This window comes from Gallus gallus, chromosome 11 (genome assembly GCF_016699485.2).
Source record: "Gallus gallus isolate bGalGal1 chromosome 11, bGalGal1.mat.broiler.GRCg7b, whole genome shotgun sequence".
In the NCBI taxonomy this organism is placed as follows: Eukaryota; Metazoa; Chordata; class Aves; order Galliformes; family Phasianidae; genus Gallus; species Gallus gallus.
Window position 1 is genome coordinate 8,722,730 of NC_052542.1, and position 27,734 is coordinate 8,750,463.

The window sequence follows — 27,734 nt, forward strand, 5'->3', positions numbered from 1 at the left end:
GTCATTACATAACAAATGATCCGGAACACCTGTTTAAAGGGATGCAGAAATGTGTGCGTGTACATATCTTTCTCTAGCTGAGGACTTGCGTGACCTAACCCCAAATTTCTATCTGTTGTGAAAGGGAATCATGACTTTGTAATTCTGCTGAAGAATATGTCTAGATGAAGACCTTCCCTTTTTTACAGCGGAGTTAATATTGCCACTATATTCTCTAATACAGTGCAGCCTATTTAAAGCCTGGTGTGATCTCTGAGTGCTTTGTTATGCTGCAAACTGATCTTGCAAAACTGCAAAACCTTATGCACTCAAAAATGTTGGGACAGTAGCCAGATTCTTTTTGACAATCCCAGCTGAGGCACTGTAATGCTATAATGGGATGGAAAGCACTGTGATAATAGCGGGGTGGCAAGTCTTCGGCTACTGCAAATGAGAACTTTTCAAATGTCCTACAAAGCATGTTCTGGATTTAAATGACTATCTGAAAGATCTGTTTCTTTACTTAAGTACCTCTTTCTAACACTCAGATGGTGTGCCAAACTCAACATCTGGGGGAACTTCTGCATTGCCTTAGACCCTCAAAAGCCAGTTCTGGAGTTTCAGGAAATCTCAGTGGGAAGTACCAGCTGCAGAAAGGGGCTCAGAGGAGGAGTCAATACTAAGGAAGTGATTCAGTGGGACTGTACTGTACCTTAACTTTATTATCAAAGTACTCCTAGAAGTGTATATGCCTGGTGATGGAATCCTGACACTGGTGTTGAGCAGGAAAAGAAAGCCCACGCTGTGACTTACTCTCAGCTCTCCCCTGCTTCTTGCTGAGCAGTCCCCTGGATGAGTAGTGCTGGTACTGATGAGTATGAGGCCAGAGGTGCCAGAGGAGAAGTTAAACTGATTAATACCGAAAAAGTTGCTTAAAATATGAAGTACTAAGAGCAAGCCACATAATATATGGCACTTTTCATCTTGGGACAACAGAGGATGATTCAGAAGTGGTACTGAAACCAGTCGGTAGTACAGGCACTTGTCAGGCGGTGAGCAGCATTTTTCATGTTAATGGAGGAAACATATTGTGTACAAGCACTTCAGATTCAACCCCTGTTCTTACGGAAAGTGCTTTGGGATTTCTAGTGAACAGGAGGAGAAAATAAGGCTCCAATCACTAGGAATCTGAACAAAGATATCCAAATACAACAACTCAGTTTGTCTGTATAACGTGCTAGAAAGTACTCGGTCTCTACTAAGGACTGGTAGAAGGTTTGGGTATCAGGGACTTCATACCACCTCATCCAATCTCTTGTCAGGAGTTCACTGGCTGCTCCTCACCTTCTGAGTTAGGCCTGGCACCCAGCGATGCTGCAGAGTTAGTCAAAGGCAATACGATAATGGAGTGAAAGTTGCAGGAGGTGATTGCAATGCTGGAAATGCTATGGATGGCATTGCTTATTTATTTAGTAGACACAGTTTAGAATGGGAATAAAGATTGGTCTGTCACCATCACATCAGCCATCAGTTCAGCACTGCTCTAGGCAATGAGTATGCCGTTACTAATTTTAGTCTGTGTTGCTGTCATTCAGTCCAGATAATTTTTTATGTTCATTCAGTTGCTGTTAATGATTAAGAAAGAAATGTTGTGTAATGGTGAGGGAGGGTACTCAGAAATTTCACCCCTTACATCACAGCCCCTGCAGTTCCAGCCAGTGACGTGACAGAGAATTAGTTGTTTCCAGCAGAGGCAGGAGCCATGATGTGGCTTTGTGGCAGGACCTGGCGCTTTCTCCTGGGGGACCAATGTCACAGCCACGTCCTGCAGAATGCATCACTTTCGGCTGCCCTGGGACAGAGTTCTTCTGATGTGGAGCACTGGAGGGTTTGGACTTCAGGGGCAGAGAATGAAATTGTACTGGAGGTACTCAAAATGATGTGAGTGAGTTGCTGATCTGCACATTGTCTCTAAACGCTGCAATCCCTGCTGTATAGGAACTGCTAAGTCGCACCTGAACCAGTGATTGAGCATCTGGTGAAGAGGCGTAGCCAGCGGTGGAAGCACAGGTGGAAGCAATTCACCTGTGTGATGAGAATGGGAGGAGTCTGGATCCAGCCCTCCCCCAGACTCATTTAAGGGCTGGCAGCCACAGGGGAAGGGTATCTACTTGGAGATCACCTCCTTTGGAGTGTTTGGTCAGCCCTGTTTCTCAGAAAGGGGTAAGTAATTCCTTCTTTATTATCTGAGTGCGGCTTCTATGTTTTGTGGGTGATTCTAAACTGGTTTAAAGCAGCTATATTTGCTACTGTTCTTCTCTATGCCTGCCAGTTGGGCAGCAAACTTGTAAAAGTAGGTGTTCCTTTTCCCTCGGGTTGCATCTGAACTGTGGAACTCAGTTCTGTGGGAAGGAGACAGAATTTCCTGAAATTTAAGAAGACTCTAGCTGTCACTTCTTTATTTATTCACGTTATTTAGGGCCAAATGGACACAGATAGCTAAGCTGACACAAGAGGTCAGTTCCAGCTCTCGGTGGCTTCAGGGCACAAATTATTCACCTGCCAAAGAAATATTTTGCTCTTTTACTAGCACCATGCCTGTATGGCCATCATTTTGCAGTTATTAAGTGACTCTAAATCCCTCTTCTGCCCCTCATGTTGCCTTCAGTGTAGCTGGGAACAGATACATCTATTTTATGAATGATAAATGAATGAGGCATTGAAGTTAAGCTGCCGACCAATGGGCCCACTCTAAATCAAAAAGGATTGAGAAAGGACTGCAGGATGCCAGCCTCTTTCTCATATCACCAGCATTACCAAACACCTGTGCTTTCTTTCCACAAAATGTCCATTGATGAGCTCGCAAAATAAGGTGACTTTGTGCAAGATATACCTGGTTGAGTGCCTGACAGCACTGTGCAAGGATCCCAGGGTGGCTCTGAACAGGCAGGCTCTTCCTTAAGTCAGAGCAGCATCTGCAGCATCAGTGCAGCATCCAGGAAGCTGGCCAAGGTGGATCGCCACGCTGAGTTGCTTCCAGGGCTTCGGGGGGAGCGGTGCCAGGACCTTGTGGCAGTGCATTGTGCTCTGCGGATGCACCCAGATCTCTGCTGGTCTGCAGCCAGGAGCTCCCAGCAGCAGTGGCACCACGTGTGCGTGGGAAGGGCAGTGCTTGTAGGGCTACTGTTTTACTTACACTGAGGAGTCTTGCCCTTGTTTCATGCCAGCAACTCATTGCAAAGCCAGAAGCCGTTAGACAAGAGAGAGCCAGCTGACAGTGCAGGCTGCAGATTTTCTTTGCCCCTCCGAATGACCTAATCCCACGTTTCTGCATCTGTCTCCACCAGCTACTCATTCAGGATGATCAGAAAAACATGGGGACAGCAGGAGAATAGAAAGCAAACTGGGCTGGAATGGTTGAGAGTTGGCAATGCTGTGAAGTCAAGTTGGAAAGCACAACTTTGCAGCATTTTTGCACTACTGAGTTGCCTCGTGTTGGGTTAAAAGCCTTAGGGGGCATCCTTTTGAGCCAACAGGACCCGGCAGTGCAGAGGTTCAGGTCCCTCTTTCTCTCTTTCTACTTGTGACCACCAGGGGTGCCCCGTTGTGTAGCAATGACACAGCATTTGGCACAGGCTGAGGTGGAAATTCTATCTGGTATAATTATTGTACATTAAAATAGATAAAATTTTGATATGGAAGTATAGAATATTGTACATTACATTAGTCAGAGAACAGGATATTCATCTCTACTTTAATTTGTAGACTTCATAACTTTGTTTGCATTCACTAGGAGATAACTACTGTACATTCCTGAAAAATGACATCTTGCATGAAAAGACTTAACAAAAGCCACAGTGCTGATAATTTTCCTGTGGATCAGGGAGGACAGATCTCTCTGTGGTTTCACTGACATGGACCAAGGCTTGCCTTTATCATTTAAAACTAAATTGTAATGCTGTCATGGCTGCACATTAAAGGAAGTTTCTCTTGATAAACTATTTTACTCAGTCATGTGAAACTTGATTTATTCTCCCAGACCAAACATAAAAAGGGCAAAAACTTCATTTGAGGAGCTTCTTGGGTAGGCAAAATGCAGACATAGCGAATGTTTTAGAAATACGTATATAAATTTATGAAGTTTTTATCTGTTGTTGCTCGCTGCATCTCCAAGTCTTTGAAATTCTCCTGGGGGATGATACTTGGGAACTGCACAGTGTGTGCCGAGGAAGTGATGATGTACGGGCATGGATTGCAGTGAGGGGCAGAGCGCTTCTCTGAGGGCTTGGCGGCAAAGCGGATGATGCATTTGCAGCTGGCTGCTTGCTGGATTCTGCTAGTAATGAAACCTTAAGCAAATTATGTCTGTGGTTTAGAAAGTCTCTCTGATACTGTGCTTGCTGAAGTTACCTGCGGTGGCCACCTTTGTATGGGCCAGTGTAGGGAGTGTAAACTTGTATTAAATGTCCCTTTGGTCCATCCAACAAAAATGTTGCAGTTCCCTGTAGCTGAAAGATGAAACATCACTGATTCAGAGAAATAATATTATTAAGACCAAGAGTCTTCTCAAACTCACAACCTACTCTTGGAGGCCTTGTTCCCAGTGTCCTTCTCTGTAGTTAAGGCAGAATTTCACACATGCTACACCCACAAATAACTGTGATTTCCTACCCCGTTTACTTATTTGCACTTATAAACTTACGCAAATGGGAGTTTAATGGAAGTGGACTTCTCTCTTAATTAAAATTGAGTATTTTTACTTTCATAAATTGTAACCAATGGAATTCTTCGAAGGTGCAAGTTGCATGTTGTGTAATCAGTATTGATTTAGGCATCTGTTTGCCACAAATGTTTAAAAAAAATCAGATTAAAAAAAAAAACCTGACTTTTAACTCATAATAGTTTAAAAAAGCATTATCTGAAGCACTGGGAAAAATGAAAAACAATAACCAGATAGAGCCATTGCTTTATATTCTACAAGACTTAAATTCTGCATTTAAAAAAAAAAAGTAGATATCTGTTTCTGTTTTGCTTTTCTTCCTTACCCTGGACATATGGCACTTAAAACTGTGCACAGACCCCTTGTAAAAATAGTGTGAGTTAAGCACAGAACATTGCCTTGAAAAGTAGTTTTTAACTGTGAATTTCTCTGCTCTGGTACCAGAAGGTCAAAGTCAAGTTTTAGGTGTTAACCAAACATAGGATGCATTTGGTTGTTTTGCCATCAATTTTTAGCACATTAGAAACTTGATGACTCTTAAATAATTAACTGTTTTTAATCAGTGTCAAAACTGCCTTCAGACTTCTGCAGGCCCTTGCTCCAGGCTGTTGTCCTGCCCCTGGCTGATTTGTATGGGGTGCCGGATTGGTGTTCCCCCCGCCAAAGTTTTCAGTGACAACAAATCATAACCAGTTTGGAAATGAGTCGTTTTGCAGGGCCCGTTGCCAGAGGTCAAATTTGCAATTGCATGGAAATGTTAAGGTGCAATTGCTTCTGGCTTTAATGAACTCCAAAGAGAAATATGCGGGCCTGTAAAGCTCATCCATTAGATCTTGACCTACAAAAGGCAAGGAATAACAGCAATGCAACCAAGAGGTGTGCTGACTAAGGGAATTGCACTGATGCAATTAGTTCTACATGTTTTGGCATTTAATCGTGATGCCCAGGCAAAAGAGGTCTCGGCACATGGGCAGCTAGCAGCAGGGAAGGGGTTCCCAGTGATGTGTGAGAGGGGTGCTCTCTGGCCAAGAGAATGGGACAAGGCAGTGTCTATTCTCACCAGTCTTATAAAGAGTGACTGAGGGGAACTGGGATTATTACAAAGAAGAGGCTCAGGGGTGGCCTTATTGCCCTCTACAACTCCTTGAAATGAGGTTGTGGTGAAGTGGGGGTAGGCCTCTGTTCTGAGGTAACAGCGATAGGATGAGAAGGAATGGCCTCAAGTTGCACTGGGGATGTTCAGGTTGGATATTAGTGGAATAATAAAAAAATCTTTTCTGACAGAAAGGTGAGGCACTGGAACAGGCTGCCCAGGGAGGTGGTGGAGTTACTGTCTCTACAGGTGTTCAAGAAACATGGCGATGTGGTTCTTAGGGACATGGCTTAGTGGGCAGTATTGGTTGTAGGTGAGTGGTTGGACTAGATGACCTTAGAGGTTGATTCCCACCTTAACAATTCTGACTGTATGATTCTAAGGGCTGTTACCAGATTTGGCCAAGAAATGCATATGTTTGTGCGAGTACATATGGGAGGTGCATAGCTGGAGGTGAGCACCTGCTCTGAGCACCTCAGTGGAGCTGTCCTCTTCAGAAATGTTCTTCCTCTCCTCAATGCCCTGAGAGCCCAAAAATCCAGCTCTGAGCATATACCCAACCTCCTCCTCCCACTGTGCTGTTCTGTGAGGCTGTGCCCTGCTTTGCTGTGAAGGGGTCTGGCCTACTTCAGTGCCAGGTATAAAACAAACAAACAGGCAAATAAGTAAATATAGATGTCATTCTCATTTGGCACAAACCTCCTAGCAACATAAATAACCAAAACCGGATTAACAAGTCGGTCAGCTTAAAATGAAAATAATGATCTTCCTTTGCCTTCCTGCTCCCATCAGGACGATTGCAACAGGTTATCTGTTTTCATAAATCAATTAGATTCAACAAGCTGGCTTATTTGCCAGCCACGTGGAGACCAACCACACCACTCCTACCCTCACTGCTGGTTTTGACGTTTGCTGGGTCTGAGTAACCCTGGAGCTGGGCCTTGACTTGGTGCCCCTTCATGGTAACCCCAGAGCTGGTTCTGGTGTCACCTTCAGTGCTTTTTTCCCCACCTGCTCCTTTCATGGCCAAAATGCCTTCCACCACTGGCTGAGTGGAGAGCAAAAAGCTGGGGATCGCACAGAAGGAAGATCTTTGCTCTGTGTCTTGGTACAAACAAATGCAGCTCTGTTTATCTGGAACATGGTACATTGCAGTGGATTTTCTTTTTTTTTTCTGTCTTTTTTTTTTTTTAATGCAAGGGCCAGGTCATTGCTTCTGAACCTCTCTCTCAAGAACTGACACTTAAAGTGCAAATGAAGCTAATGACAAGAGACAGTATTTTAATGTTAATTAGATATTTCATGTGTCTTAGTTCATCAGAGCAATATTGCTCTTTTATGTATCACATGAAAGCAGAGCTTTAGCTTGGAGGAAAACAGGGAACACAGTCGGTCATGGAAGCAGTATGCTCCCTTTTGTAATTATTAGAATTATTGTTACATTTAAGAAATCTGAGAAACTTTGAAAAGAAGAAACTTAATAATAATAATGGAGCTACTGCACTATAGGAAGCTCTGGCAAAGGCTGTATATACTTATTTTCCTCATACATGAGCTGGCATTGTAAAAGCTGCTGTCTCCCAAGCTCTTGCTAAGGGGAGCAGACTTGGCTTTTCCACAGGGTTGCATAGATACATATTCGGTCTTTCTGTACCTGCACTCCCCCCTCCTTCCTTCCCTGTGACATTATTATCTTTCTAATAGTTGTGTTAAACTGATGACAGGAGCTGCTAATGCTGTACATCCTGGTGGCCTAATGATGATGTTCCCCAGAACCAGGTCCATTACGTGCAGTGTTCTCTGTGAATCCTTGTGTTCTCGTGGCCTGGCTTCTGCTCCCTTCAGTTGCTTTTGAGAAGCCACGCTTCACTGCCAGAGAGCATTTACATATTGCAAACGTCAAAGTTGCACATCTATTTGTAGAACACAAAATCTAAGGCCCTTCCACAGCAATGGGCACCAGCCAGAGACCAGAGTGCACCTGCAAAAGGACAGAAAGCCCCTGACCATCCAATCCACAACAGGATGAATGGAGGCACGTGCTGACATGGTCACTTAAGGGTGGGGTTCTAAGAGGAAAATTAGATAAAAATAATTGTGATTCTTTCCCTACTTGTGCTTCACCTGGGCTCGCTTTTATCATCCCTCTGACTGGGGAAAAAATCTTTTAAAAACAATGATTGTAACCATAAATAGGGCATTTCAAAGTAATCTTGTAGATATTCTGGAACAAGGCTTATTTTCCTTATAGCAGTTGGTGTGGGTGCCCACACCTAACAAGAACAGCAGTGTAAAAATGTAGTTAAGCCTTCTATTTTTGTATACAGCTAGTATTAAAGGGGAAAAAAAAAAAAAGAAGTGTTAGATCTGTGGTTTCTTTATATTGTGCAGAGAGCAAAGACACAACAGAGTAAATTCATTGAATAAAGTAGTACTGAAGATGATCTGCTTGGCTTGGAACATCCTTGCTACTTTCTTCTTCACAGTGTTTAATTACACTTTTTTTTTTTTCAGCATCATGTATCCTAGAGGGGTATCAAATTTATGGCTAAGACTTTGATGTGAAGCACTGAAGTTTAAGGAAGGAGGCTTAGCAACGCTGACTCAAAGGTAACACTGATCTGGAGCTGAACGTTTCACATTCATGACTGGGGTGTGTGGGGAGGGAGTGTGCTGGGGGCTGCCGGTGCAATGTGCTCTATCCCAAATCCAGCTGGGGCTTCAGCTGCCTGAAATCAGGGCACCCAGTTTAGGGTCAAAGGGATCTCAGTGCACACCAGCCTATCTGCACCGGGCAAATATGGTGGCACAGACACCATCTCCACAAAACCCTGGGTCTCATTCCTTCCCATCCCTCAATGTGCATTACAATAGGGAACTGCATGTTAAACAGATGACAAAAGGAAGACTTATTTTTTTTAATTAGGGGGAAAATTAATTCATAACCCAATACGAAGTGCATGCTCATGTAAGATAGACACATGTTCTTGCAGTCCCCAGCAGCAGCAACTGTGCTCCTGTAACTGTTTGCAGACGTAAAGGAATAAAGCTTGTGTGTTGGAGTTGCATTAATACACATTAACAATTGTAAGCGTTCTGCCTGAGTAAAAGCTGTTTGCCTTCCTGCTTCAGGGTTTCTGCACTTTGGGGACATATGATGGGCAAATCAAATACACTGATAGAGGGCTATAAGTGCAGTAAGTTATATTTAACTAAAATAAACAAGCAGATACCGGCACTTCTGCTCTGCTATAAAAAGCCCACATATGCTCAATGCAGGTTTTCTTAAGGTAAGGGACAGAGCTTAGGAAGCTCTAAGGCAGCTAGATTTGCCCATATGGGAAGGCGGGCTTTCACTGATGATTTTGCAGACAGAAATTGCCCATCTGCACTGTTTGCAGGTGTTTTGAATGATTATATTATTAGCTCTGTCTGTTCAACTTTGCTTTTTTATGGTGGCTTTAGTATTGCAGTAAATAAAAAAAAGAAATATATAAGCAGCCATCTGGTTCCCAATTTTTGACTAGTGCTCTTTGTCAAGAAAGAAAAAAGAATTCTCAGATATTATTTCCTAGGTCTGAAGCACTGGCAAATGAGGAGAACAAATCCTCAAATTCTGACCTGAGTATAAAATGGAAGCAGAATTTTTCTCCTTACTATTTAACTTGCTCTGATTAATCCATTTAAAAGTAATTGTCTCTGTACCGTTCTCATTTATGCCTCTGCGAAGTCAGTGGAGCAGTTCTGGACTTAAACCACCCTTGTGGGGGCAGAATCTGTGGTGAAATTAGGGGGGAAAAGGTAAAGTGGAAATAAATAATAATTGCAAAACTGCATTTTTTTTCTAAATGAGCAACAAAGGCAGCTTGGAAGTGGACCTTTCTTGCTGAATTTTGCAGGGAGGCTTCACATTTCTCAGATATTTTTGCAAAGCAATGACGAAACAGTGCAAGACCTTTAGAAATAAAGAGCAAGCTATTTGCTATCTCAGCAGTAAGTTCTCAAATTTAGACTGCATTTAGGTTTCTCTGAGCATAATATTTGATTATTGGCAATATGTTTCCAGTTAAATATTTCATATAGTGCATAAAGGCCTCTTTTACTCTCAAGCATTCTGCTAGTGTTAATGAAAGCAGTGAATTCATAGTCTGGTGCCTGAATACCTTTTGCTGCAAACTGTTTTAGGGCTGGATTGCAGACAGTTGTTTGATGTTGCTTCTCTATTCATTGAATCTGAATTATGAACTTAAATGTAGGCGGATTGTACACTAACCGTGTCCCTAAGAACCACATCTATGCATTTCTTGACCACCCCCAGGGACAGTGACTCCACCACCTCCGTGGGCAGCCCATGCCAGTGCCCAACTGCTATTTTGGAAAAGAAGTTTTTCCCTAATATCCAGACTGAGACACTCCTAGCAAAATGTGAGGCTATTCCCTCTTGTCCTGTCAATGTTACAGGATGTCAATGAGCAGAGGCCACCTCCACCTCACTGCAACCTGCTTTCAAGCTGGTGCAGGGAGCAACATCTCCCCTGAGCCTCCTCCTAGAAGCTCTTCACTCATGTCGTTGGAGGCTTCATACAGATCCTTCATATTCCTCTTTGTTGTCTATCAGTCCAGTTACTAAACTAAAACAACATACTTACATAGTTCATTACTCTTCCATGTTCATGCCATTAATATTCCAGTAATCTGATCACTGTATCTGTAAGTTAATAGATGTCAGCATTCCTTAAAGATTATACACATTCACATCAGCCACGTGAATAATGGTAACAGATAAAAATGCTTTTTCACACTGGGTATGCAGGGTAATGTAAGTGTGGTCAGGATCTCACGTTCATTTTTAAGAGTTCGTAGAATCAGAGGTTGGGGTTGGAAAGGACCTCACAGATCATCTAGTTCTAACCCCCTGCTGCTGTCAGAGTTGCCAACTGCTATATCAAGCACTAGATCAGGATGGCCAGGGCCTCATGCAACCTGGCCTAGAACACTTCCAGGGATGGGCACCCACTAACCTTCTGGACGGCTTGTGCCAGTGCCTCATCACTCTCCCTTCCTTCAGTTCAAAACCATTTCCCTTGTCCTGTTGCTACTTACCCTAGTAAAAAGTTGATTTCGCTCCTGTTCTCCTAAGGAACAATTTAGCAAACATTGTCATTTGTGTGCCGTTATGAGGCTATGTCAGCTGCATGGTAGTATCAGAAATGGAAAGGCAAGCTTCCTCAGTGTACTGTGCTCTCTTGTAGGAACCTCTCAGAGAGCTAAAAGGAAACATTTAAAGAAAACATCTAGATATAACTCCTGTAATTTCTAATTGTGTAGTGCTGCTTGATCTGCTCTATTGGCTATGACTGGCATAAAACCCACAGCAGAACCCACAGCATAGACGCTTTGACCAGAGCTGGACATCAAGTCAGGACACCTCTTCAGTGCTTCTCTCTCTTACACGGATAAGCTGTTGTTTAATTTCCCTGCTATACAATTGGTGTAACTTTCTGGACTCTGAAAGTTCTTCCTGAGGAAGTCCAGAGAAGCACTACTGTTTATTATTAGTTGACATATCTGGGGAACGTTTTAAACTGTACTGGAATTATCCATGGCAAAAATGTAGTTTGTGTCTGCAGGTTCACGAGGGATAGGCTTGGCATAGGGAGGCATTGTGTCCTCTGGATCCTGAGATGCAATGTGCTTTTGCTGCAGATTTTTGTCTCACTGTTTTCACATCTTGGTTGATCAGTAAAAAAAAAAAAAAATGACTAAAACCTGAGAGATGGATTTATTTTTAAGTAACGCAAATAATCATGTTGGTTATAATTGTTATTAGGGCTCCTTTGGGAGTCTGTTTTTACAAGCACTCAACCCTTTTGTCTTTCCTTTGGGGCTCGGGCTATGTTGCAATTTATAAAGATACCAGACCTTAGGCTAAGTCAATGTCCTTAGGGTTATGAGATGTTGCTAAATATCAAAACAAAATCCCAGTGTTCCAGTTCTTTAAATTCACTGTGTTTAATTAGCCATTCCAATTAACCTTCCCTTTGTGTTCCCTCATGTTTAAAGGGTTATATTAAAAGTACTGTTGAATTAAAGCCATTTAAAATATGCTGAGTATATTTCAAGGCATTCAGAAAGCCTCTTACGTGAAGCTGTCCTCATTTCAGTTTCGCTAATGACTGGTCACTGGGGGCATATTTCTAACCCTCGGCACCTAGGTTGCAGAAATTGTAACACTATACCTGCATGTGCATCCAGGTCACAGCATGTTCAGATGGGAAATCACTTTTGCAGATATTTTACCACTTTGCAAATGTCTGTGTACACCAAGGACATATAAGTGAAGGCATATGAATTCCTGCTCTGAGAGTTTAGACAACGCCAAGCATTTTGGCAAAGGATTTTGCTCAGAGGTCTGAAAGAGACAAACACCAAATCAGTGTTGCTGAACTCAGGTTTCTGAAGTACTCCAAACAAGCTACAGCAGGAGAAACACGGGAAAACCATGGGAAAACCCGATGTTTTCCATGCCAACCAGTTCACATTATACAGCTGTTGTGTTCTTGCTGTTAGGCGAGTAGTACCAAGTAAAAAACTGTTTAAACAGTAAATTGTAGGAGGAGGAAATTAGAAATGCTTTCTCTGGCATATCCCAATACACACGTGCGCACACTTTGTGTCATAGACAAGGAATGTCAGGATCTGTTCAGATCATGTGATATGAGGGTCTCCAAAACTGTCTCTGTGGTCTTTATGAACCTATGCATTTGTAAATGTATGCTGAGAGCACTCTGTGAGGTAGGAGAATACTATTATGCCCATTTTATGATGCCCAAGGGTGACTACGTTTTTCAGATTTATGTTATATTAGGCAGCTTTTCACTTATTATTCTCTGTGCCTCCATTCTGTGGATGCATTTTATAAGACATCAGGATTTAACTCCTGGCTACGGACTTTGTCAGGGGGGAGCGGGTACCTGACAAATCCCTGACCCGGGGCTATCATTCTGGCTGTCTGCAGCACCAATAGAAGTGGAAACCAGAACACTTATTTCATACACAACCCTTCCCCTTTAACTTCCTCCTGTACTTGCATTGGAAGGCCTGATCATTTTAATTCATATTTTGTTTGTAGGAGGAGATGGACTGCTCAGGGGTGACTTATGATGAGAAAACAGCATTTATTTTGCTACTTTTCACCTTTAGAAGAAATGGAGATATTTCTAAAGCCAGACTATGGTGTTATTTTAGTTAAATTTGTTCCATGCAGGAGTCTGTCCTTAGAATTTCCTTTGGTCTTTACAAAGGATGAAGAGGAAAAACAAGAGAGATGTTTATTTTATTGAAGCTGTGATATGAGAGACTTTCACTTAAGAAATCTGTTGGAGTCTGTCTTTGTTTTCTAAGACAAGGCCATTTAAAAATATATCATGTTTTGTGTTAAATAGTTTGATGGCACAAATTCAATAAGGATATTGTCTAGTGTGCTCTCTGTAGGAGCTACAAAGACAACCAGGGAAAGAAGAGATCTTTCTCTTCCTTCTCCCTGCTTTTCACTGGTAATGGTTAAGTTCAACTGAAAGGTGTGTGATTGAAATATAATCAAATGACCTGCTGGTGTCTCATAAAGAAGCACTGGTTGTTTAAATGACTATTCATAACAGACTTAGATGTCTTGTAGCTGGTGATGGTTTAAGAATCAGATAACATCAAATCAATTCAAATATGGGCTTAAGCTCCTTTGAAAAAGTACAAAGAACGAAGCCAGCAGCATTGCTGGCCACTGTCTAGTGGGGGAGAGATGAAAACAGCTCCTCTATTTAGGACTTTTATCAGGCCTGCCCAGGAATCTCAACAGGAGCAGCTATAGAGGCATGTGGTGAGCACTACAGAAACTACAGATACTGAAAACAGGAAAAGATGAGACTTCTAACACAGAGACATAGAACCACAAATCTGTTAAGGATGGAAAAGACTTAGACAATCATCTAGTCCAACCGTTCACCTGCCACCAATATCACTGCACAGGTGGCACACTGCCACATAACACTGATCTTAGAAGATGCACTTTTCATGTTATCAGTAGAGGTGTATTCAGCAAATCTCTCAGTTGTCACCGAGAGCAAGAAATAAAACAACAACAACAAAAAAAACCCTTTGCTTCAGGCTCTTGGATGCACTGGATTAAGTTCATTGCTAATTAGACACAATTGTAAAGCACAATTATTTATGAACCTTCAATGGGCCGAATTCATGAAAGGAATAACGAGTCTATATTTTCCTTTTGTAGAATTTTAATGAAGAAGTGGCATTACTATTCATTATTTATCCACTTTCAAATTGTAATGAATAGTTCTGCTGGCAAACACCAAATTTCTGTATTTACAGAAAGGCAGAACATGTGTAGATAATAACAGTCCTGAGTATACGAAGTGCTGTACTTCTATAGATATAGAAATAAAGAAATTATCACCAAGACTATTCATTAAATTCTGAAAGTAGTAAATAATAAATAGGTCCAACGCTTATTCATTAAAATCCACCAGACATAAAATATCAAGTTCACCTTGATTTCTTTCATAGATCCAATGAATATTTCTCCAAGAAAGCTGGCTTTTATGAATATTTTGATTTTTCTCCTCCTGACATTGTTCTGTATGCAGTCTTTATGATAAATGAATTTTAAATAATATTAGTGCATGTATTCTCATGAGTTGCAGAAACAATACATGATGCTGCAAAACAGATGAGTTACAGAGCCAGTCGTTCCTGCCTAAGGGACAATATGTCCCCGTCCTTGGGTCTGCATGGCCACAAGGTTAGGACTGAAGGCTGTATCCCGTCACCTGAGGAATGTCACTTAAAAGTACTCCTAGGATTGAATTATGTATTGTATTAATTAATCTTCACAAAGCTAAAATTTCAATACTGTTTTAATTCCATAAATAGTAATTCAACTCTTTGAACCTAATAAGAACACAGACATTGACTTTTTAAACTCCAGTGGAATACATGATATTAGAAAAAGCCTTGCAGCTGAATTAATTGTGAACTGCCAGGTAAAAAGAAATGTCAAACATGACAACACCATTTTGGCACCATGTAAGCAGACCTCAGGGCCAGGTGATCCAAGCTGTTTGCAGACTGGGGCTTTTCTTACACTGTTGAATTATAAGAGAGCTGTTATTGAAAGCTGATTTCCTTGTAACTGAATGCTTTTTATAGCTAAGAATCTGAGGCTCCTATAAGTCCCACCAAGATTAATACAGGAGAGATCTAATCTGTTAGTCCTGACTTCCTCTGAGTATCCTGCAGTTCGATTTAATCTGTTAAGTGGAGAGAACACACAAGTTTCCAGTAATAAGGAGAAATATGCCAGGCTCTGGGAGCTGAAAGCTGCCATCCTTCCAAAAGTCTCTAGGTGTGAACAGCAAAAGGCTGAGGAAGAGGAGGGATGGGTGGTATAATGCTGTAATGCATGTGATAGAAAATACAGCAATAATAGCTGAATGACACAATCCTTAGCTACAGCAAATGAGAACAAGTCCAAACAGAGCAGTTGTGGACACAGAAACAAAGGAAGAAAAAAACTGCTTACTTTCGGAAAACCTCCACAGCAGGCAGGGATCTCCAACAAAGTGCTCTCACCTCCACTGCCAACCCTTAAATGATCAAGGGGAAGAGGTGGATCCTGGCTCCACCCCTTTCAGTCACCCAGGTACATTGTATGCACCTGAGCACCCTTGGGTGGGCCCTGCCTTCCCACCAGGTGCTAAATCACTGGCTCAAGCCATGACTTAGCATTTCTACTACATTCTACCCCTTCACAGCATCAATCATAGAATGGCCTGGGTTGAAAAGGACCTCAAAGATCATCTCCTTTCAACCCCCCTGCCCATGGGCCATATCCAACCAGTAGACCAGGCTACCCAGAGCCATAACTAGCCTTGCCTTAAATGCCTACATGTATGGGGCATCCAAAACCTCTTTGGACAGCCTGTTCCAGTACATCACCACCCTCTGAGTGAAAAACTTCCTCCTATTATCTATTATTGCACTGGATAGTACTTCGGTTTTTTTTCTGACTAAACTACACCCAGGAATTTTACTGACAAGCTTAGTCCTTGCACCTCTTGTGGGCCTATGGCTAACCCTTTTGCTTGTAAATGAGTAGTCAATGAATCAATTGCTTTTCCTAATGTCTCCAGAGAATCAGAGATCAACATGAAATCATCAATACAGGGGAACAGGTTGATGTTATTAGGATTACTCTACTGTGCTATGTACCACTAAGTTTGAAAACAAACCACGGAACCACACCTGTAACAAAGGGGAGGTGGTGTCAATCTGCCTGAAGGTAGCAAGGCCCATCAGAGGGATCTAGATAAGCTGGATCTCTGGGCCAAGTGTCAGGTCCTGCACTTCAGCCACAATAACACCAAGCAGCACTATATCCTTGGGGATGAGTGGCTGGATGACTGTGAAGAGAAAAGAAACCTGTGGGTTTTTTTTTTTTAAGGCAGAAAGTTCTAACACAGGTGCTGTGATTACATCTTATTTCAGTACCTCTACTAATTCTTTTCCCTCTTTTGTCCATTTTAACATGTTGGGTTTGCCCTCTAATAGTTTGAGATACAATCTCTGTTTGTTTTGTACATATTCTTCTACTCATAATCTACAGTATCCAATGAGACCTAGAAACTTTTGCAACTCCCTCTTTGTCCTGGGCAGAGGAAGCTGCACAATGCCATTAATTCTTTCAGAATTAATTCTCCATTTCCCTCCAGAAATTACATGCCCAAAGTATCTGACTTTTTTCCACATATTGCAGTTCATTTTTAAACACCCTTAGTCCATGTTCCCCAAGAAATACGTAAATTTACTTGTATTCTGTTTTACTTTAGACTCCTCTGTTCCACGCATCAGCAAGTCATCCATATACTGTAACAGCTTTACCCCCTATTCAACCTGAAACTTTCCCTGAACTTTCTCCAGCACTTCATTAGTTAAAATATGAAAATATATTATATATAACATTTTTAAGTATGTTATGTTTATTACATATATTATATATTTTCCTATAATACTATAATATAAAATATTATTTATAAAGAATTACATGATTCTGTGAACCCTTGGGGTAAAACAATCCACCTATATTGCTACTTTTGTCCCATTTCTGGGTCCTCTCATTCAAGGGCAAAACGATCTCGACTCTCAGAGTCTAAAACACAGGTCCAGAAAGCATCTTTTAAGTCTGTTACACTGAACCATTTATGCCTCTGTGGGAATCTTATTCATTAAAGTGTAGGGGTTAGGAACCAGGGGGTGCCACTTGAGAACTGTTTCATTAATTTTTCTTAGATACTATGCCAGTCTACAGGTGCCATCTGCCTTCTTTAATAGCAAAATTGGGTGACATACAGAGTTTCAGAAGACCATTCTTAACCAATGTTCGTATTACAGGCTTTAGACCCATTATCCTATCTAAAGGTATGGGATATCGTTGATGTTTCACAGCTTCACTCCCTCCTTGGACAGTTTTTTTGTTTGTTTGTTTTTTAAAGGGAGTACTTGTGAATCCTCCCTAGTTACCTTCCTCCTCCCACACTTTTGTATTTCCTTTTCATCATCAGCTCTTAACAAATTCATCGACACCTTTATACCTGTCCCACAAGTTTTCAACAGCAACCCCAATTTAACTATTAAATGTCTTCCCACTTAATTGGTCCCTGCTTCTGGCACATATAACAATTGTCCTGCGACTATTTTACCTTCCCATTTTAATTCAGCAGTCTCAAAAAGTTAACCTATCATTCCTGATCCCTCTACCCCTGTTATTCATAAAGCATTCCCAATTAAATTAAGTCCTAGTGTGTTAAAAACTAAAGAGAACCAAGAATTGATCTAACTGTTCTGCTATACAAGAGGATCTTACATCAATGATTTCAATTCCCTTTTAAAATTTTCACCTCTTCACTACTAAGTGGGGAGTTTACATATCCTACATCTCCTGAAAACACTGGAACTTCCCAAGAGGATACATGGAAGTATTATTGGGGTTTGTGCAATTAGATTTAGAAAAGGGAGAATTTATCATGTCCCTTTTACATTATTCCAATCCTTTCCTAAGCTGGCAGAACTTATTCTTTTCAGTATCAGCGCTAATCACAGAGTTTGGTTCAGGTGGGCTGTTAAGGGGCTGATCCAAGCCAATACACTCTGTCAGCTGTCTCCAGCCCCCCTCCTGTAGTTACAGGACTCAACTCCAGGCCAGGATGGTAAGGGGAGTGAACACCATTCCATAGAGGAAAGCAAGCAAGTTTAATCCTAGGGAAAGGTACAGGGAGCAAACAGCTTCAAGGATCCCATCTGGGGTTTCTCTGTTCTTCCTTGCCTACAGAATTTGGTCTAGCCATGATTAACTCCTGTACTCCCTAAATCCAACAAGCAGCATATGCAAACTCCTCCTCTAAAACAAAACAATAAAAAAATAAAGGAGTTTACTGTCTACATGCACATTTGAATCCTGACAAATGCAATCCTTGTCAGATGCATTTTTTGCCCAAAATTCTGATTCCTCTGCAATCTGCTCTTCAGGCCATACAATAACAGAATACCTAATCATTTTCTCTTTATCCTTGTCCCTGGTTTTCAAACTTCTCTTCCAATTTTTCAATGTATTACCAAAACGTTTTATAGCAGACACTGCTCTGGGGGCCCTCGCTCTGTCCCCCACCTTGGAACTCTCACTCCCCATTTCTCTCAGCAACCTATAGTCATGCTACTGCAGGAACTGCTTTTCTGCAGCGTCCCACACACCAATTCTCCATTCTAGAAATGGAGGTGTACCATCAAGCAACCCTTCTGCAAGATGCTTGCAAGCAACAAGAGTCCCAGACCTCGACCTCCAATGGAGTACTTAATCACACGATTGTTCTTACCTTGGTCTGTGCACAGTTGCCAGGAATTATCAGGTCAGTCACACAACACTGCAGTGCCTGCTGTCTGTCCCTATCCCCCAGCTGTTTGCAGATCTTGCCTCTTAAAACCATCCTCGTGTCCATAGCCGGCTCCACAATGAACCACCACTGCCAACCCACGGGGCTGCAGAAAATTGAATGAGGTACACCATCCTGTGCTGTAGAAGTGGAGGCTCACCACTGGCAACGTTGCTCCCAGGTTTCAGCACTAAACTGTGAGAAACACACTCAAGATCAAAAACTTTTAATCAGGCAAAGACCTCTGTGAAGACCAGTTTATTCATTAGTGCAATAATATGGGCGCACACCCCCTACTGACAAGGGAGAAATTGCACAACTAGTCAGTGAAATCCCTCCCATTATATACCCTGAGTCCAGCACAGGTAAAGCCTCTCTTGGCACTCACTGGCTGAACATCTCAGGCTCACAATCTTTCAACGCTGTCACTACATTACACATTACACTTCCAGAGGTACATTTACACTCCAAACATTGGATGTTACCAACCCATTGTCTTTGGGTATGTTCTGGACTTTTTATAGTTGTACAATCATTGAATGACCTGGGTTGAAAAGGACCATAATGATAATAGAGTTTCAACCCCCCCAGCTATGTGCAGGGCCGCCAATCCCTAGAACAGGCTGCCCAGAGCCACATCCAGCCTGGCTTTGAATGCCTCCAGGGATGGGGCATCCACAACCTCCTTGGGCAACCTGTTCCAGTGTGTCACCACCCTCTGTGTGAAAAACTTCTTCCTAATATCCAACCTGAACCTCCCCGTCTCAGTTTAAAACCATTCTCCCTTGTCCTATCACTATGCACCCTCATAAAACAGCCATTCCCCTTCCTGTTTATATGCTCCCTTCAAGTACTGTAAGGCCGCAATGAGGTCTCCCCAGAGCCTTCTCTTCTCCAAACTAAAGAAGCCCAGTTCCCTCAACCTTTCCTCATAGGAGAGCAGCTCCAGCCCTCCGGGCATCTTAGTGGCTCTCCTCTGGACCTGCTCCAGCAGCTTCACATCCTTCCTGTACTGGGGACCCCAGGCCTGGACCTGTGTTCAAGAGACATCTGGATGAGGAGCTATAACCATATCTCAAGGCAGCCCATTCCAGTGCCAAACCACCCTTTCAGAGAGGCAGTATTTCCTAATGTGCAGCCTGAACCTCCCCTGGCACAGCTTAAAACCATTCCTTCTGGTTCTATTATTATTATTATATATAGTAATTATATAATTAAATAAAACATAAATATGAACTATGTATTTTATATATTATATATAATATAATTATATAATATGTAATATATGATACCTATAGAATACAGATTGTATATAGTATATATTTTTATATATTACGTATATCTATAAAATATGGATACTGTATATGTAATAGAATACATACTAATATACATATTATATATATATATAAGAATACATATTCTAAATAGATATATAATATATACTATATATATTATATAGATATCATACATATTATATATTATATAATTATATATAATATATAATATATAATCTATTATAACTAATAATAGAATAACATAAGAAAGAACGCTACTACTTTTTTCACTTTTTTCAGCTCTAACACTGCTCTAGAAATCTCCTCTGTTTGCTTTCCCACAGAATTCTATAACATTTAGTATTAGTAACCCAGCACAATCCTACACTACAGCAAGTGAAAACAAGTCCAAATACAACAGCTATAGATACAGAAATAAAGAAAACCTAAGAAAAGCTACATACCCCTTGAAAAGCCTCCCCAGTAGGCAGGAATCTCTAGAAAGATGCCCTCACCTCCACTGCCAGCCCTTAAATGAGATCTGGGAAGGGGTGGATCCTGGCTCTACCCCCTTCCTCTCAGGTATATTGCATGCACCTGAGTCCCCCTAGTTTTGCTCTGCCTTCCCACCAGGTGCTCAATCACTCCTTCAGGTTATGACTTAGCACTTCTGCTGCAGGTGTGCACACAAACCTGCGGGTGCTGAACAGGCTGCAATCCATTGCAGGGTTCTGTGCTATGCTCATCAAATTAGTCACATCTTTTATGTTTTCTATCACAACATCATTTTTACAAGGTACTGTTGAAGCATCTGTTTCCTCCATGGGCTCTTGAGCATTCTTTTCAATGTGACCTGTACATGGTGCTGGCAGAAGAACTGATTGTTTCTGAGAAAGGCTCTTCTGAAAGATTATTCAGTTCTAGTGTGGACCTTTATGCTGTCCTGCATCTGTAGCAGTTGGCCCTCATTCATGTAACAGTATAGCATAATAGTCAATGCTCACCATGTGATGTGGGAATTGCGTGTTCGCTTATTCACTTTGACACCCAAATACTCAAGAAAAAAAAAAAGTCTTAGCAAAATGAAAGAACACTAACAATTTACTCATTTTGTCAATATGGCATGGAATCTCAACTGTTTTGATACCGTTTACGCACCTCTGCCTTCTGCTTGGTCAAACCACATTATTAAACCAGGACTCCTTGCTGGATTTCACCTGCCAAAAGGCCTCTTTGTATTTGACACACAGAATTTCAAGGATGCACACAGTTCCCAACAGCAAAGCAGGGCTCCCAACCCCATGGTGCTACTGGCCTCCTCCCATAGGGAGAAAGCAGGCACTGCCACGTGGTCCGTGCTGCGCTCCGATCGGCTCTAAAACATCTGTTTGGCTCTAGAGAAGCATGCTGCTTTTCCTTGCTTTTCAAGTTTGCTTTCCTGTATGTAACATTTACATCATGATTTAAAAACAATTTTACACATAATAAAGTTTAACTATTTGATATTTTTCATTTCAAAACTAAATAACAGACATTTAAGAGAATATTTCTTTTTAATGACACACATGATAGTATTTTAAAGCTCCAAATGGCATCCACAGTGAATTTTTCAGTCTTTTTCTAGCATCTACTCTATCAGGAAACCTTGCCCATATTTACAGTTTTTTTCTTAAGATGTTTTACTGCGTTTGGTAGAACTAACATCTGCTTCTCCAGGGACTCTCCTATTTATGACAATTGGAGACGTTTTTGAAAACTATTTGAATTAAGCTCAGGCTCAGAAGCTGCTTGTACCCGTGCCATGTTCGCTGATGACATTTGACAGAGCTGTTAATCCCTCTTGACTCTGATGTATGAGATCACATTGCAGGAGCAGGAGCGACCCAGTGATATACACACATGCAAAGTAACATTCTCCTATTAGTTGCTGTTTGCGCTGTTCAAAACAAAATCCCCAGCCCACGGTTGAGCACTGCTGCCTTTCGGAGGTGATGTGCTCCTTAGTGCCACGGCAGCTTCTCCTGGCCCAGAAGAGGTGACCTGCAGGCAGGACTCAGCCTTTGCCCAGCGTGGCCCTGCGAACAGCAGCCTGCATCATTCTACCTTTACAGCCATAAAAAACAATTGCCAAGACTTTCGGTTCATTCTTCCACAGAACGAGGTCCAAAAGAACTAATTATGAAAAGGAAAACCCTTGTTGCCAAGCGAGCCTCAATTATCACATCAGCAGCCATATTCTTTTGTGTAAACTGTCTTAAAAAAAAACAAAACACACACACACACACACAAAGAGCAAGAACTCTCTTGGGATTGTTACTGATGAAGCCTCTTATTTTCTCTAGAGTGATGGTCCTCGGGGAATTCCGTGAGTTGTGAGAAAACCAAGGTGTTGCAGTGTAATGTAACATTATGATTTAAACATGATTATCATTTCTCTTAAGTGCTGAATCCGCAGTATCTTTTTCTGCACACTTTTAAGAAATGTGCCGCTAGACAAATCTCCAAAAGAGAGAAGTGATGCTTCTACACTAAAGTGATATCTTTGGACTTCATAAATTTGATTGCAAATATAATTCTAAGCATGACACTATTTATGTTAGAAATATAAAAATAAATATTTTCAGTTGTTTTCAAGTCTCTAAATCAAAGTACTAAATGGAGCCTTCCCCGGTAGCCTGTCTGCTCTGCTTGCACGGATCTGACTCTTAGCTTTTCGGTCACAATGAATTATCTGTGCTAACATTAAAAAAAAAAAAAAAAAAAAAGAGAGAGAGAGAGAGAGAGAGAGAAAGAGAAAAGGAGAAAAAGAAAAGACAAGCAAAAGAATCTTACTTCTTTGGGTAAAGTAAAACCATTTAAACTTGGATAGCATGAATCAACCTGGACAATAAGTGACTTTTTCAACTAAAGAAAGATATATTGATTCCTGAATATGCAATGCCTTTGACTTTGCCTGGAAGGGCGTTTCCTTGGTCAAGAAGACCAGGTCCTTTCACTGATTGCATATTAGCCCTTCTGTTCTTCCACATGTCTAATTATTCTTACAATTAAAATAGATTGCGTGATCTTTCGTCTAAATCTTTCTCTTTAAGAAAAAGAGAATTTAAACCCTAATTTATGAACTCAGATCTTATTAACCTTTCATTCGATTTGCTTCTGTGCCTTGATCTTGTAAACAGGCTATTATACCTTCTGCAATTTTATTTGGTATGTGCTTTTTCAAGACAGCCAGAAAACCAAACATTATGCTCACCTGCACAGCCTAAACTAAACATTTCTCTCTCCCGCATCCTTGCTTAGTGTCCTGAGTCCCATAAGCAACTCCAAACCTTAGATAAATGTAACCATTAAACAATCCATGTTAACAAATAGAAACTGAGTTGACTTTGGCCAGTGGTCTCCCAAAACAGTGCTTCCATCCAGAGCGTGCAGGCATTCACTGCTTTGCCTCTTCCCAAAGGAATGTGCTCTCCATTCCTACCGCTGTTCCTTCAGACATGCTTTGTTTTTCCTACCTCTGCTATTTCCATCAGCCACAGTTGTCTTTATTTCCTCTTTTTTCTCCACTCTTTATATTTCTTCCCTCCTCATACAGACATCAGGACTTCTATTTTAAAATATCCATCATGCTGCTCCTTTCCCCCCCCGTAGTTTTTATTATTTTATTTATTCGTCCTGGTTTTTGACTGTGCTCCCCTCCACTCTTCGACCTATTTATTGCAGTCTCACTGCTTCTTTCTTCCATTCCCTTTACAGGTATTCTTATTCTCTGTTTCCCCTTACTCCAAAATTCCATATCTGCTGCTGATGCACCCTGCTACGTTTATCCTCCTGCCAGTATGCAAGAAGGGCGAAGGTATTTCCGAAGGACAGAGATGAGATGCTTCTCTCAAGGAGCAAGATGTTGTCAGGCAGCACCACCTAACCCCCAACAGCTAACCACAAGTAGTGTCCACGGTGGGACAGGAGCTGGGCATCTTCAAGAGGAGCTCAGGAAAATGGAAAGGTAGGAAATGCTTTATATTGTAAGATGGGATTACGCCGTTTCTCAGTTTACAAAGCTTATGAAGTGTAGCTTCGCTCTATCTTATGTAAAGAGAAAGCAGAGAAGGGATTTTCATTTTTTTATGGTTTAAAGAAATTCTGGAAGATAGGTGCAAATAAAACCAGAGTTCAGACTTCAAGACTTAAAAGAAGGAAAAGAGAAAGGGATTCTTGTGCAGGAAAAAGGAACAACCAACAGTACAAAACAAAGGTGCATTCGATAACTCAAGAGCTCTTGGGAAAGTCACCACTGGGAGCAAAGAAAGACAAGTCTGCTTTGACTCGATGGTAACTGAATTTTCCATTTATTGTTCAGACTTAACTGTGGTCTTAGCCTCACCCAGCTACGAGAATAGAAAGCTCCTGCTCCTACATGCAGAGTGCTGCAAGGATGGAAGGAAGTGCTGTGACTTCTGTTTGTGCAGTGCTTTGTAGTTGGAGTTCAACACAATGCATTGCAATACTGGACTAAAAAATACAAAATCAAGTATATATGAAGGACACGTAGCCACCCTGGACTGGAGACTTTTTCAACTGTTGATTCATTTAGAATATGTCATAAAGGCACAAATACAATGAACAAACAGTTTTTCTTCAACTCACTACTTTCTTTGCTTTTCTTACTTCAGTTGTACTTGCTTCTCACAGATTCTTGATTACCAAGCCCTAGCAGCAAACCACACTAACCTGCCAAAACAAGTCCAGCTTTGGGGTCAACTGTGTGCCTTCGTGAATCATCGCTGAATTAGTGTTCTGTAAATCTTAGTGTTTGGTTTCTCTTTTATTTCTGATGGCGATATAAAGCCATTTCACCCAGTATGTTTGTACTAGTAGAAACGCAAGATAGCCAGGTCATTGCAGAGTGAACTGACACATACACACACGTGTGTGCATACAGCTTTTCAGGGAAAGCAAAGTAGGATGCTATTTGTGTTTCTTGTACACAGGGAACCAAAGTTAATTTGTAGGTTGGTGAGAGAAAGCTTGTGACACTGCACTCCATTTCACATCAAGAGACATTAACTTGAAATTACTGTTTCCAAGGGAAACACTTATGACTCAAAGCATTAATTTGCATTAGCCCACGATAAGGCTAGCCTGTAAATTGAGTTATTGAAAATAACTCGCAACCATTGCACTAAGGAAGGAATTAACTAGGCATGTTTTCCTATAAACATGAGCTGATATTTTTTTCCAGGTAGTTTAAATACTAAAAAAGTGTGCAACATGTAATCAATTTATTTTTCCAGTAAATTCATTATTTAGCAAATTGTCACAATGGAAGCAATCAGTCTGGATAAATTTGAGCTGGCTGGGTTTTATCTCCTCACCTTTTACTTTCATGTGAACAGCCTATTAAAGCCCATGGTTTGGGACAAGCTCTACATTTTTCTCTTACAGCTGTGAGGACAATGGTCATTCTTTACAAATTTAGTTCAAGGTAATGTGATGTTCTACCCAATCTGGCAGAAAGATTTATAACTTAGCAACCGGGGCCTACATTTCTGTGTTGTAAGCAAGTCTGGTCTCGGGCAGATTTCACTTCTTTTGGACATCGCAAGGATTATTTAGAAAATCTCCATGAAATGCGCTCTTTACCCTTTGTGTGCTCCTATGATAACCACTCCAAGAAAGTTAACTATTGTTCTTACTACCTGAAACCTACCCCCAGAAAAGTATTCTGAACTGTTGCTGATTAACAGTTGCACAGGTACCACCGCTGCTTTAAGCACAAGGTGAGCTAGTATTCCCCCAAGTCAGTGTAGTCAGCCAGGACCCATTTTTCAGTTCTCACTCAGGTTTCTGTCCTCACACAGCATTATAGCTTTGACACCAGGTGGGAAATGCTTGCAGAGTTTCCTGGCTTTAAGAAAGGTAAGCTTTCTTCTAGGTTCTCAGAATGGTGCCCCAGAGAGGAGCGCAGACAGCCCCCTCCCAGCAGAGGCGTTCCCCATCCCAGCATACCCAATCATGCTGAAGGCACCCATCCGGTGCTCTCCAAATGCCTTTCCAATGTACTAGAACCAAAGACGCTTGCACGTCCTTACATTAAATAACGTGATCCATAAGGCAGGTGACAACGTTGCATGTGTAGGCGTAGAGCATCCATACTGAAGCAGACGTGAGCCCCGGTGTCTGCCGTGCACATGGTGCATTGCCATGGAGCAGAGCACTGCCTCATGCTTCCTGGCCCTGCCCGTCACATCCCGTATTCTCTGCCTGCCATGCCCGACAGGGCACCCTGCGGTGTATCCCTCAATTGCTTCTCATGAGTAAGGACATTATTTTTGATCCAAACTAATATGTAATTATCTATTTCAGAATGTTTTATTAGGAATTAGGATCCTTTTTATATTTTAACCAAACATATTCATTTCACAGCATGTTAAAAATCATTTTCTCTCCCCTAACTGTGTTTATCCTTTCTCTGTAATATTTCACAGCTGAAGTCCTTTTCTAAGAGAGCTTGAAAAATATGGTCTGGGTTTATTTTCATAAATTCAGCATATATGGACAAAATGCGTCCTCTCCTTTCTTGTCCTTAGCATTCTAAAATGTACCTGTGTTCAAATATTAAGAAATAAAACAAATATAAATTATGCATTTTCCGAGTTAATTTAAAATGCATTATGCACTGCTTTGTTCTCTGGAATTAGTATTATTAAGGGGACAGATCTGTATGGATTAATTTTGAGTCAGTTTATTCACTTCTTTGTAATTCAGTGGCAAGGATTTCTGTCCCCAGGCGTCAAATTAAAATTTTTACTGTAAGTAACACATACACAATATGGACCTCTTTGTATTGTTTCTTTGTTTTTCTATCAGACAGCATATTTACATACTGCATTATTTCACAAAACCATCTCTTTCGAAGTAAACAAAACTTTCCCTTGTTCCAAATGATTTTAAAAGCCCACTCCCGTCGGCAGTGCGCCCAGGTGGCACCTGGTGCTGGTTTCGTGGGGCTGGGGGTGGTCCTCACCAAATAACACATCCCATTCAGCTGTGCCTTCCCTCAGGTTTATCACAAGCTGAATAACCACCCAATCTCTCATCCCTTCCAAACGTTTTGCTGGTGTTTGAGCTGCTTCTTTATGATTTTTGTAAAAAGCAACAACGAGCTATTCGATAATCATTTTAAAGCACTGTGGTTCTTGCAATAATTCTTTGCTCTTAGATGTTTTAAATCTTTATTTTTCCCTAAACTGAGCAAGAAAATAGAGTCTGCTTTCTTAATTAGTCTTCTTTAAACAAAATATCCTTTCATATGCACTAATAAAGACTAAGGATCATTTCTGTCTTGTTTAAATAACTGCTTGCTGTAGTATAAAATTGTAAGAGACATGATGCAGATCAAGATGCTGGCTTGAAGTGGAGAAGAGGAACAAGCAGTGCAATAATAAGCAGATTTTAATGATTTACTATAAATCAGCATTTTTGCCCTGTCAGTGAGATTGAAGAGGCAGACAGCTCCTCACATGTCTGCCTAGCAAATGTCTTCCTGATGAATCATGTGCTCTGAATCACTGATCACAACATTCAAACAGCACATCCAAATAATGAGGAAAACATATACACAGCATTCCTGCGGCTGGTCTCAAACTGCAGGAATATGTGTTTTTAGT

General features: G+C 41.2%; 1 long non-coding RNA gene across 1 annotated transcript; it reads left to right on the plus strand.

The window, feature by feature from the left end:
• The first annotated feature begins 1,359 nt into the window (after window positions 1-1,359).
• Window positions 1,360-26,901, plus strand: LOC107054300. The gene is made up of 3 exons (XR_005862998.1): window positions 1,360-2,202; window positions 8,307-8,402; window positions 23,821-26,901. It is a non-coding gene; the product is annotated as an uncharacterized LOC107054300 (long non-coding RNA).
• The last annotated feature ends 833 nt before the right edge of the window (window positions 26,902-27,734 follow it).